General features: G+C 46.5%; 1 long non-coding RNA gene across 1 annotated transcript; it reads right to left on the bottom strand.

Annotated features, from left to right (window-relative positions):
• Positions 1 to 286: 286 nt before the first annotated feature.
• Positions 287 to 1813, bottom strand: LOC120964300 (uncharacterized). The gene is made up of 2 exons (XR_005756131.2): positions 1584 to 1813; positions 287 to 574 (listed from the first exon to the last, which is right to left on the bottom strand). It is a non-coding gene; the product is annotated as an uncharacterized lncRNA (long non-coding RNA).
• Between the last annotated feature and the right edge of the window lie 6962 nt (positions 1814 to 8775).

Below are 8775 nucleotides of genomic sequence, written 5' to 3'. Positions count from 1 at the left end.
CTTGTACAATGCAAGGTGCTTAGGGATGTGCTTAGAAAAATAGAGGTTTTTCTGTATGGATTTCTAAGGTTTTTGCAACGATAAAATGCTTAAAACACTTCTGACATGTTGTGATGTTTTCGGTAATTAATGGTCTACTCGCTGGGATTATTCCACTGTGTGATGTTTTGTACGTGCCAGGTTGTAGTATGAAATGCTAACTGTTCTATATGGTAGTGGCTGGTCTCTAATTGGACCGACATGTTGAACTAGTATCAATGGTAGAGGCGTTTCGTTGTGCGTCACATCCAACAGTTCACATAATTAATTATCCAAAGATTAAGGTATCAAACCCTTGGTCATACAAAGCAACATTTCGTTCCTAAAAATTAAGGTACTTCCACATTCAAACTAACTAATACTACAAATTCGAAGGAACTACTTAATACATTAACAGCACATAGGGAAGTAGCCCTGGTCCAACGGCTTGAGAAAGGACGAACAAAAGCTGAAAGAAGAAGGATCAGCCAGTAGCAGCACCATCAGCCTCCCAGCCTCACAACTTCAGCCAGCCTGGTGAACTCCAGGTTTTTTCCTGCAAAACACACATGGGATGTTGGAGGCAAGAAAATAAATTTGCCAGGGGTCTTGTCATGGCATCTAATCGCACGAAATGCTAGTACAAATGATGGAGAACAAAACATCCAACATGAGCAAATTCATAGGAGTTCTAGATCCATGGATACCATCAAGAAAAAATGCTCAGTTTTAATTCAAACACAAGACTTGGTGAAAACATGCATATTCATATCAGCAACATTGATATGGAATCTTTGCAAGCTTGGGTCAGTGACTTGTCTTGTGTTTCATGGCATGACAATAATTTTAACAATAAATAGACATGAAATTGACCCAAACTCATGTACAAAGTTAGGCCATATGATGCATGGATTAATTCACAAATAAATGACAAAATGCCAACTTTGTATAGAATTTGCAGTACTGAAATATTTCAGTGTGTACCGGTGTGTACTGAAACTGCAGTACTGAAATAATTCAGTGTGCATCGGTGTGTACTGAAATTGTAGTAACGAAATATTTCATTGCCTACCGGTGTGTACCGAAATATTTCAGTGTCTACCACTACAACATTACAAATTTTGCCTAGGGCAGTACCGAAATATTTCAGTGCCTACCGGTGTGTACCAAAATATTTCAGTGTCCACCACTACAACATTACAAATTTTGCCTAGGGCAGTACCGAAATATTTCAGTGCCTACCGGTGTGTACCAAAATATTTCAGTGTCCACCACTACAACATTACAAATTTTGCCTAGGGCAGTACCGAAATATTTCAGTGCCTACCGGTGTGTACCGAAATATTTCAGTGTCTACCACTAGAACATTACTAATTTTTCCTAGGGTTCATATGATGCCTAGGGTTCACATACATCATAATCATCCTCCAAATCCATGTACTCAAATATTCATGCAATTCATTGAGATTAAAATGCCATATAGCATTCCCTCTCTGAGCTATTACGATCAGTATCACCACGATGTAAGCACGAGCAGTAGGAAGATGAGGAGTGGGGAAGCTTACTCTAAACATAGCTACCGCCGCCGTTCAGACGAGGAGAGCGGCGAGGGAAGCGTGGAGAACGGCGGGGAAGCGAGGTCGCGACCACTGTCCTCCTCATCTTGTGCTTCGGAGTCTCCGATGACTCGGTTGGAGGCTGCACAATCTGCAACGGCACCTCGTGCACGGTGGGTTCCTGATCCAGTGGATGCTCTACCCTGGATCTGAACGCCCACCACCTCCGCCTGGTCCACTTGCTGGAAGAATTGGCCTGCTCCATCGCCCAGAGGAGGATCTCGATCTTGTGAATCGGTTGTGCGGGCGGGGGGCAAAGCTTTGCCCTCTCCTTCTTCGTCAAATTCTTGAGAGTGGCCATTGCCGTCCAGCTCATCTGCCTTGTGTTGTCAAACCAAGAACGGATCTCCCTCAACCTGGCCAACTTGACCTGGTCGCCGCCGGCGATCTGCACGAAGTCGGTGTTCTCGCTGCCGGCCATCAGCTCGATCTGCCGATTTTTTCTTCGATGGAAGAGGGGGTGGGGTGGGTGGGGGGGTTTGCCTGAGTGGAGAGAAGTTGCAGCGGCGAGAAGGAGGAGATGACTGCGGTGGACTTGGAGGAGAGGGCGGAGATGGCCGTCGATGAGTAATTGTGGAAGGTGTAGCACCATGGCGGCGGTTTTGCATTCGACGAGAGGGGCGGCGCGTGCAAATTTTCCTAGGACTAAACTGCCCCAATATTAAAACGCGTCCCCACCTTGTCACGAGTACCGGCCCCACTCGTTTTAGTACTTTCGCGTACTTTCATCGGAGTACTACCCAGTACTTCATATTTGTCTGCCGTTAGATCGACATCAACGAACGGTTCTAAAAAAGCCCAACCACTCTAAAACTTGTGTTACTTTTAATAGAGCTTCAGTTCTACAATCGACGGGTTCACATCATGCAAGGGCTAGGCTCAACCACTTGCCTGTTCTATCGAAGGTAAAGATGAAAGGACTTCTTATTTTCTATTGCTACATGGAAAGTTCACTGGAACTTATGATTCTAAGTGGGTGTGAAATAACATGCTTTATCTTGACACAATGACATATAGAGAAACTATACTTCCCATAGTGAACTTGGTATTTTAATTCACACAAGTTTCTGCGTACTGCTGATTAAACCCATACTTGTCATATGAATAAAGTGAACATCCAAAGGGAATTGATTTTTTTCTTGCGCCGATAATCATTCGGTTATTATTTTGCAGTAACATATCCAATTCATTTTACCCCCTCTGTATATTTTGTAGGGTGTTGATGTCTCAAAGCAGTAGTATTAGTTTTTTAACGCCAAGTAGAAGGTTTTGCATGTCATGGCCTTGGCCGTGACGCCTTGGACCAGGCCGCAACATCGAATATGTCGTCCATGGCCTCTTGTGCCACCACTGCCATTTCTACCTCGCACTGGATCACCCCCCCCCCCCCCCCCCCCCTCCTTCACCAACCACCGATCAAACCCGTGATGCTAGCTTCCCTGGATTCCTCAGGTTCAAGTTCCGCACCGAATCATCCACCACATGGTGCGGTTTCTTTGGTGCCTTTTAAAATCATGCACCGATTGGTGATCTCTAAGTGCTAGCTAGAAACAGGTGTTTTTAAGAATTTTGGCTGTTGTATTATTTGATGGAAGATGGGTTGTCTCATAGAGCAAAGATTGTTAATAATACAAACTTTTCACAGAGGCCAAATCTTTTTTGTACTTGTCAGATTGGAATTGGACTGAAAATACTTCTGTGGGGTCTCCAGTTTAATTCATTCTAAAAACTAAACCCTGATATTGGATTGTATTTACCACACTACCGCTTTTAGCAACTATGTTCATTCCCTCCCATCTCCCCCAACCAATGATGCACTGTATAGACATTTCAAGGACTCAAAGGGATAGAAAGCTAAAAAACCCAAGCATAAACCATCAGGTGCTTTAGAAGTTTCCTTTTTCTGTAGTACCTAGAAAATATGTTTCCCATTTTAGAGAACACCACTACTATCTAAGCACTGAAAAAAAATCTTTTTGTAGCATGCCTGTTGTCATTACAACTGAGCAAGGGCAAGGCTTCATCGCCCTACTTCATATGGTTACTTGCAGCTTTGGCGGCCGCTTAGCCGCCCTCAGGACCGCGACGCCATCACCGCCTTCATCGCCGACCTTCGCTCGATGGCCGTCCGTCTGTCGCCGCCGCCCCCTCCGCCACCCCCGGAGCCGGATTAGACGCCTTGCCTCGGCCGCGTCCTTTTTGTTTATTTTGGGCTTGTTGAGCTGTGCCCTCAGCAGAACCTTTGTACTTCTCGTTTTGTGACTTGGGTGTGTGTGTTCTGAACTAGTCCGTGTATGTGTGCTCTTGGCGGTTTGCTTTATATATAAAGTGGGGCGAAAGCCTTTTTCGGTATACAAGTTGCTTTGACATTTGTTGTCTTCTACTGCTTAGATTTTGGTACTACTTCTCTACTGATTTGTCGACGAGGAATTAATGAATCGAAAGGATATTTCTCCAAAGATCTCAACTGGACATTAACTTTGCCGCTTTATTTTGATTTATGTTCCATGCCACTTTTGACCTTCTACCTATATAATCTCACCAACTTTTTATACCAGTTATGCCTTATGTCAAATTGATTTGAGCTAAATTGTTTATGAATGTACAACTTACATTGGCTTAAGAATAATATTAATGTATTTATATCCGTGTACATACATGCATGATTAGCTAAATACACTTACATTATTTAGGCATTATTGGCCCTCAATTTTGTTATCCATTCTGGTTTGTTCACTCGCTTCAGTTCGTACGTAGTTCATATTGTGAATGGAGGGAATACATATATATATATATATATATATATATATATATATATATATATATATATATATATATATATATATATATATATTCCCATCTTAGAACTGGTCTGTGTAAGCAGTACTTTTATACCACTGCCATTGCGATTTGATTACTTCATTTGCATTTTGAAGGAGATGACTGCTATCCCGGTCAGGCCAAGGGCTATGCTCAATGTGATTCTTAGCAAGATTTGTTTGTCTGATGCAAAGTACGCGCGCTACAGGAACTACAACCGACGTCTGGGTGCGGGTGCAACTATGGTTTTCTGGCCGTCCCTGTTGCACTTGTCCGCAATGGCAGAACCCAGGAAGATCCAAGACAGTCCAACTAGGGATATTTCAACAGGTAAATGAGCAAAACAATTATCTTTAGCCAGATAGTTATCTTGTGTTGTTTCATCTTATAATGAAATTTCATTGTCTAAGGCAAATTCATTTCCCTTCCAGTTATGTATGTTCTCAGTCTAATTAAGCGTTTTTAAGTAGCTTTCTATTTCAATCAGTTATTATTTCTATATTTATATAATATTTTGTCCTATATGTCATATGTGATTTATCTTTGTTCTTATATGACTTGACTTGCAAAAGAAATCATCGGTAAACCAACAAAATAGCATTAGTAGATATCAAAGATAAGCTAAAGCGAAAGTTGGTATTTTTGTTTGATATTCTTGAACCAATTCACTAATCATTTTCTCATTGTGATTCTGTTTTGCAGTTTGAAATAAGGAATTGGAACTGCAACATCCTGGAATACATTACAAACTACAAGAAAAAACATCAAGAACTTGCTCCCCATGAAACAACTCCACAATATCATTGTCACATGCTTTTTTATTTGCTATGAGCATAGAGATCCTCGCGATTGACCCACACGAAGTGACTTTAGCAAAGCTTGCCCTTTACCCTACTAAAGAGTTACTGACCCTGATTGGTTCCATGAGTTAGAGTTAGTTTGGGTTAGTTTGGACTCAACTAACCCAAAAATATCCAAACGGGAGGGTTAGTTTGGGTTAGATACATCTACCCCACCCAAGAGGTGCTTATTTGGGTTAGTTCTTCTTGGGACCACTAAAAACACCTTTTTCTCTCACTCTCCCCGCAGCCCCTCGTCTCCCCGCTGCCCGTCCGCCCGCCGGTAAGCAGTCACGGCTCCTTGCGCGGCCCGTCCCCGTCGGCCTCGGCCAGCGCGACTCCTTGCGCAAGGACGACGGATTCGGTCGACGGGCTGCGCGAGAGGCCAGCGCGGCTCCTTGCCGAGGGCGTCCCCGTCTGCCTCAACCAGGGCTCGCACTGCCAAATCCGGCAGGAAATAGGGTCCAAAGTAGCCAAATGATTGAGAAAGAGCATTTATTGTCAATCTAACCCTGCCATCCAAACACCTCTTTGGTTAGAGTTAGTTCAGGGTTAGTTCAGGGTTAGTGTCGGGGATATACCCCGCGGTATGACCCGGCCAGACTTGGCGACTCACTGGTGACCTGCCCGGAATTTGGCGATTCACAGATAACCTGCCCGATCTTGGCGACTCATTAGTAACCCGGCGGGCGGGTCAGATGGACAACAAGGCCTAAAGTCCAGAAGGCCGGCTCACGTTATGATGGGCCGGATTAAAAGGAAAGGGATGATGAATATTTCCTTTACGAGGAAGCAAGACCCGGACTTGTAATTAACTTGTAAGAGAAGATAGACTAGTCCTAGTCCTACTAGGACTCCACATGTAACCCGCCCCTCTAACTTATATAAGGAGGGGCATGGCACCCCAAAGAGGGACAAGCAACAAGAAACAATCTCTAGGGCTAGACACAAAGAGTCGGCTTACCGGCGACTCTCTCATGAGCATAATGAGACCTAGCCACAAACAGCGTGTAGGGCTATTACCGGATGATGTTTCCCGGGGCCCGAAGCTGTCTAAATCCTTGTCTTGTGTTGCGTCTCTCGATTCTGCCCAATCCCTCTCAAGCTACCACATAGATGCGCTGGCCTCGCGACTAAGTCCTGACACTAAGGACATCTGCCGTGACAATTCCACGACAGTTGGCGCCCACCGTGGGGCTTGCGCACGGTGGTGATGAGTTCTTGAAGGGAGCTCTTTAGGGATCAAGAACGCATGATTGGTTAGATGGAGAAGCCGACGCGAAACAATCGTGCAGCATAACACGGCATGGGACAGCCTCTGACAAAGCCAGCAAACTCATTGTTTTGCGATCAAAATTAAAATCAAGAGAATTTGAGGTTTCGCGTGTGCACCACCGCACGTGTCTATGGGGATCCATCAGTCAGAGGACGGATTGGTGTCTGCTATAGTCGAGACTGTCAGGTTAATCTCGACGGTCGCTGGAATTTTTCCCTTCACTGTGCCTGGTGTTTCAAGTCCCAAAAAGATTCCGCCTGTACCTATGCATCGATCTACTGCCACAAGTTGCTGCTGCTGATTTTCTATGGTCATGGTCGACTGCTACTCCTAGGCTACAATAACACACCCAGGCGGAGACGTGCTCGAGATTTGTGCCAGCTAGCCCCGTTCGGTGCATGTATGGGCAGGAGCAATTTACATCTCACGGGAGGAACTACAGAGTGCAACGCGTCGAAGCTGTGAGATCGATTGAGTAAGCATGGTTCTCAACTCCTCGAGCCGTCACCCTGCTGAGTAACCGTAGCCTATCCTCGCCCCTAGGCGGGTCCGTCCCGTCGCCACCAAGTCCGAGGTATTGGTAAACCACCACGCGTCCGTTGCAAGCCGCCGCGCGCTTAAACCGCTGCCTTCGTTGTGGCCGCTATGATATTACGCTGAGCCACCCCCGACTGGCGTTTGTTCATGATCACCGTGCGTCCATAGCAAGCCGCCGCCGCCGCCCGGTGGAGTTTTCTGCTACAATCAGGTTATATCTATCTAAAGTTTATTTTATTAGCGCATATATTGTTTTTTCCAAGAACAATTATTCCGGTCCGCAATATATTTTGTGCAGGACAATGATCCATTATCAAGGTGGTGCCATGCTGTGCCTATGGAGTGTACATCATGCATTGGCGTCCGCGCCCGTTTGCTGTTAAACGGGTGTGCGCAAGCCGCCGCCCGTGCAACTCGATCTACATCAACTCGCTGGAACCACGCCCACGATTGACTCGGCGTCCGCGCAGTTTACCTGCTCCTGCGATTGATTCGCCCGTCCGTGGCGTCATAAGTCCGTACCGCCTTATGACGCTACGGACGACTCGCCCGTCTGCCCTCGCGGCCGGTTGATGCGTCCGCGCCGTCTTACAATGCCGCTGCCGACTCCCCCCGTCCACGCCGGTTTACATACATTTGCCGGGACCGCGCCCGCGATTGACTCGCCGTCCGCGCGGTTTACCGCGCCCACAATTAACTCGCCCGACCATATGGAGCATTACTATCATCTATCGTTCACAAACATCAGTATAGCTTCACGGACGAGTGTCTTGCGGTCCGGGCTACATCAACGTGCCAGCCGACTCGCCCATCCGCGCCGCCTTACAATGCCACGGACGACTTGCCGTCCACCCGTGGGGCCGGCTCACACGTTTGCGCCGGCTTACAATGTGACGGACAACTTACCCGTCCGCCCCCGCGGCCGACTCGGCGTTCGCGTGGCTTACCGCTCCTGCGATTGACTCGCTCGTCTGCACCGGCTTACAACGCCCTGGCCGGCTCATCTGTCTGCTCCCGTGGCCGACTCGGTCGTGATTGGTTTCAGCTTTACCGTGATGATCATCAACTCCGCGGTGGATAATTTCTGGCCTAACATATCAGGTGAAATCAATCTAGTAAATTTTGATATATTATATATTATTTTCTTTAAAAAAGAGCAATTACTCTGGCTTGCGATGTTTTTGATGTAGGACAATTGTTCACTACATCAACACGACGTGGTTGATTCGCCCATCCGCGCGGCTTACCGCGCCGGCGATTGACTCGCCCGATCACACCGGTTTACAACATCGTGACCAACTCATCTGTTTGTACCACCTCTGATGCTACGGTTGTTTTTTACCATCCGTCTCTCGCGGCCTGGTCTACATCAACATACCGGGCCGCACCTGTCTGCATGAGCTGTTTATTGAGTATGAGCAAGTCACAGCTTGGGCAGCCCGGTTTTCTTTCAACAAATTGGAGGCAAGTTATCATATCTTATCAGCCGCCGTCTGCACTGGATGGCTCAATGGGTAGGTGCACAAGTCGCCGCCACTACGGTTTGGTTAACTTCAAACAGCCAGTTGGAAGGAACCATTGGCCGAGTTGCTGACACGGCTCATACGGGATCATTTATAACCCGCCGCAGTCACCTCAACCTTCTGTGGATTCACATCGCGCTATCAAC

The sequence above is a fragment of the Aegilops tauschii genome, chromosome 5 (genome assembly GCF_002575655.3).
Source record: "Aegilops tauschii subsp. strangulata cultivar AL8/78 chromosome 5, Aet v6.0, whole genome shotgun sequence".
Lineage (NCBI taxonomy): Eukaryota > Viridiplantae > Streptophyta > Magnoliopsida > Poales > Poaceae > Aegilops > Aegilops tauschii.
This window is presented reverse-complemented; position numbering and strand designations above follow the sequence as displayed.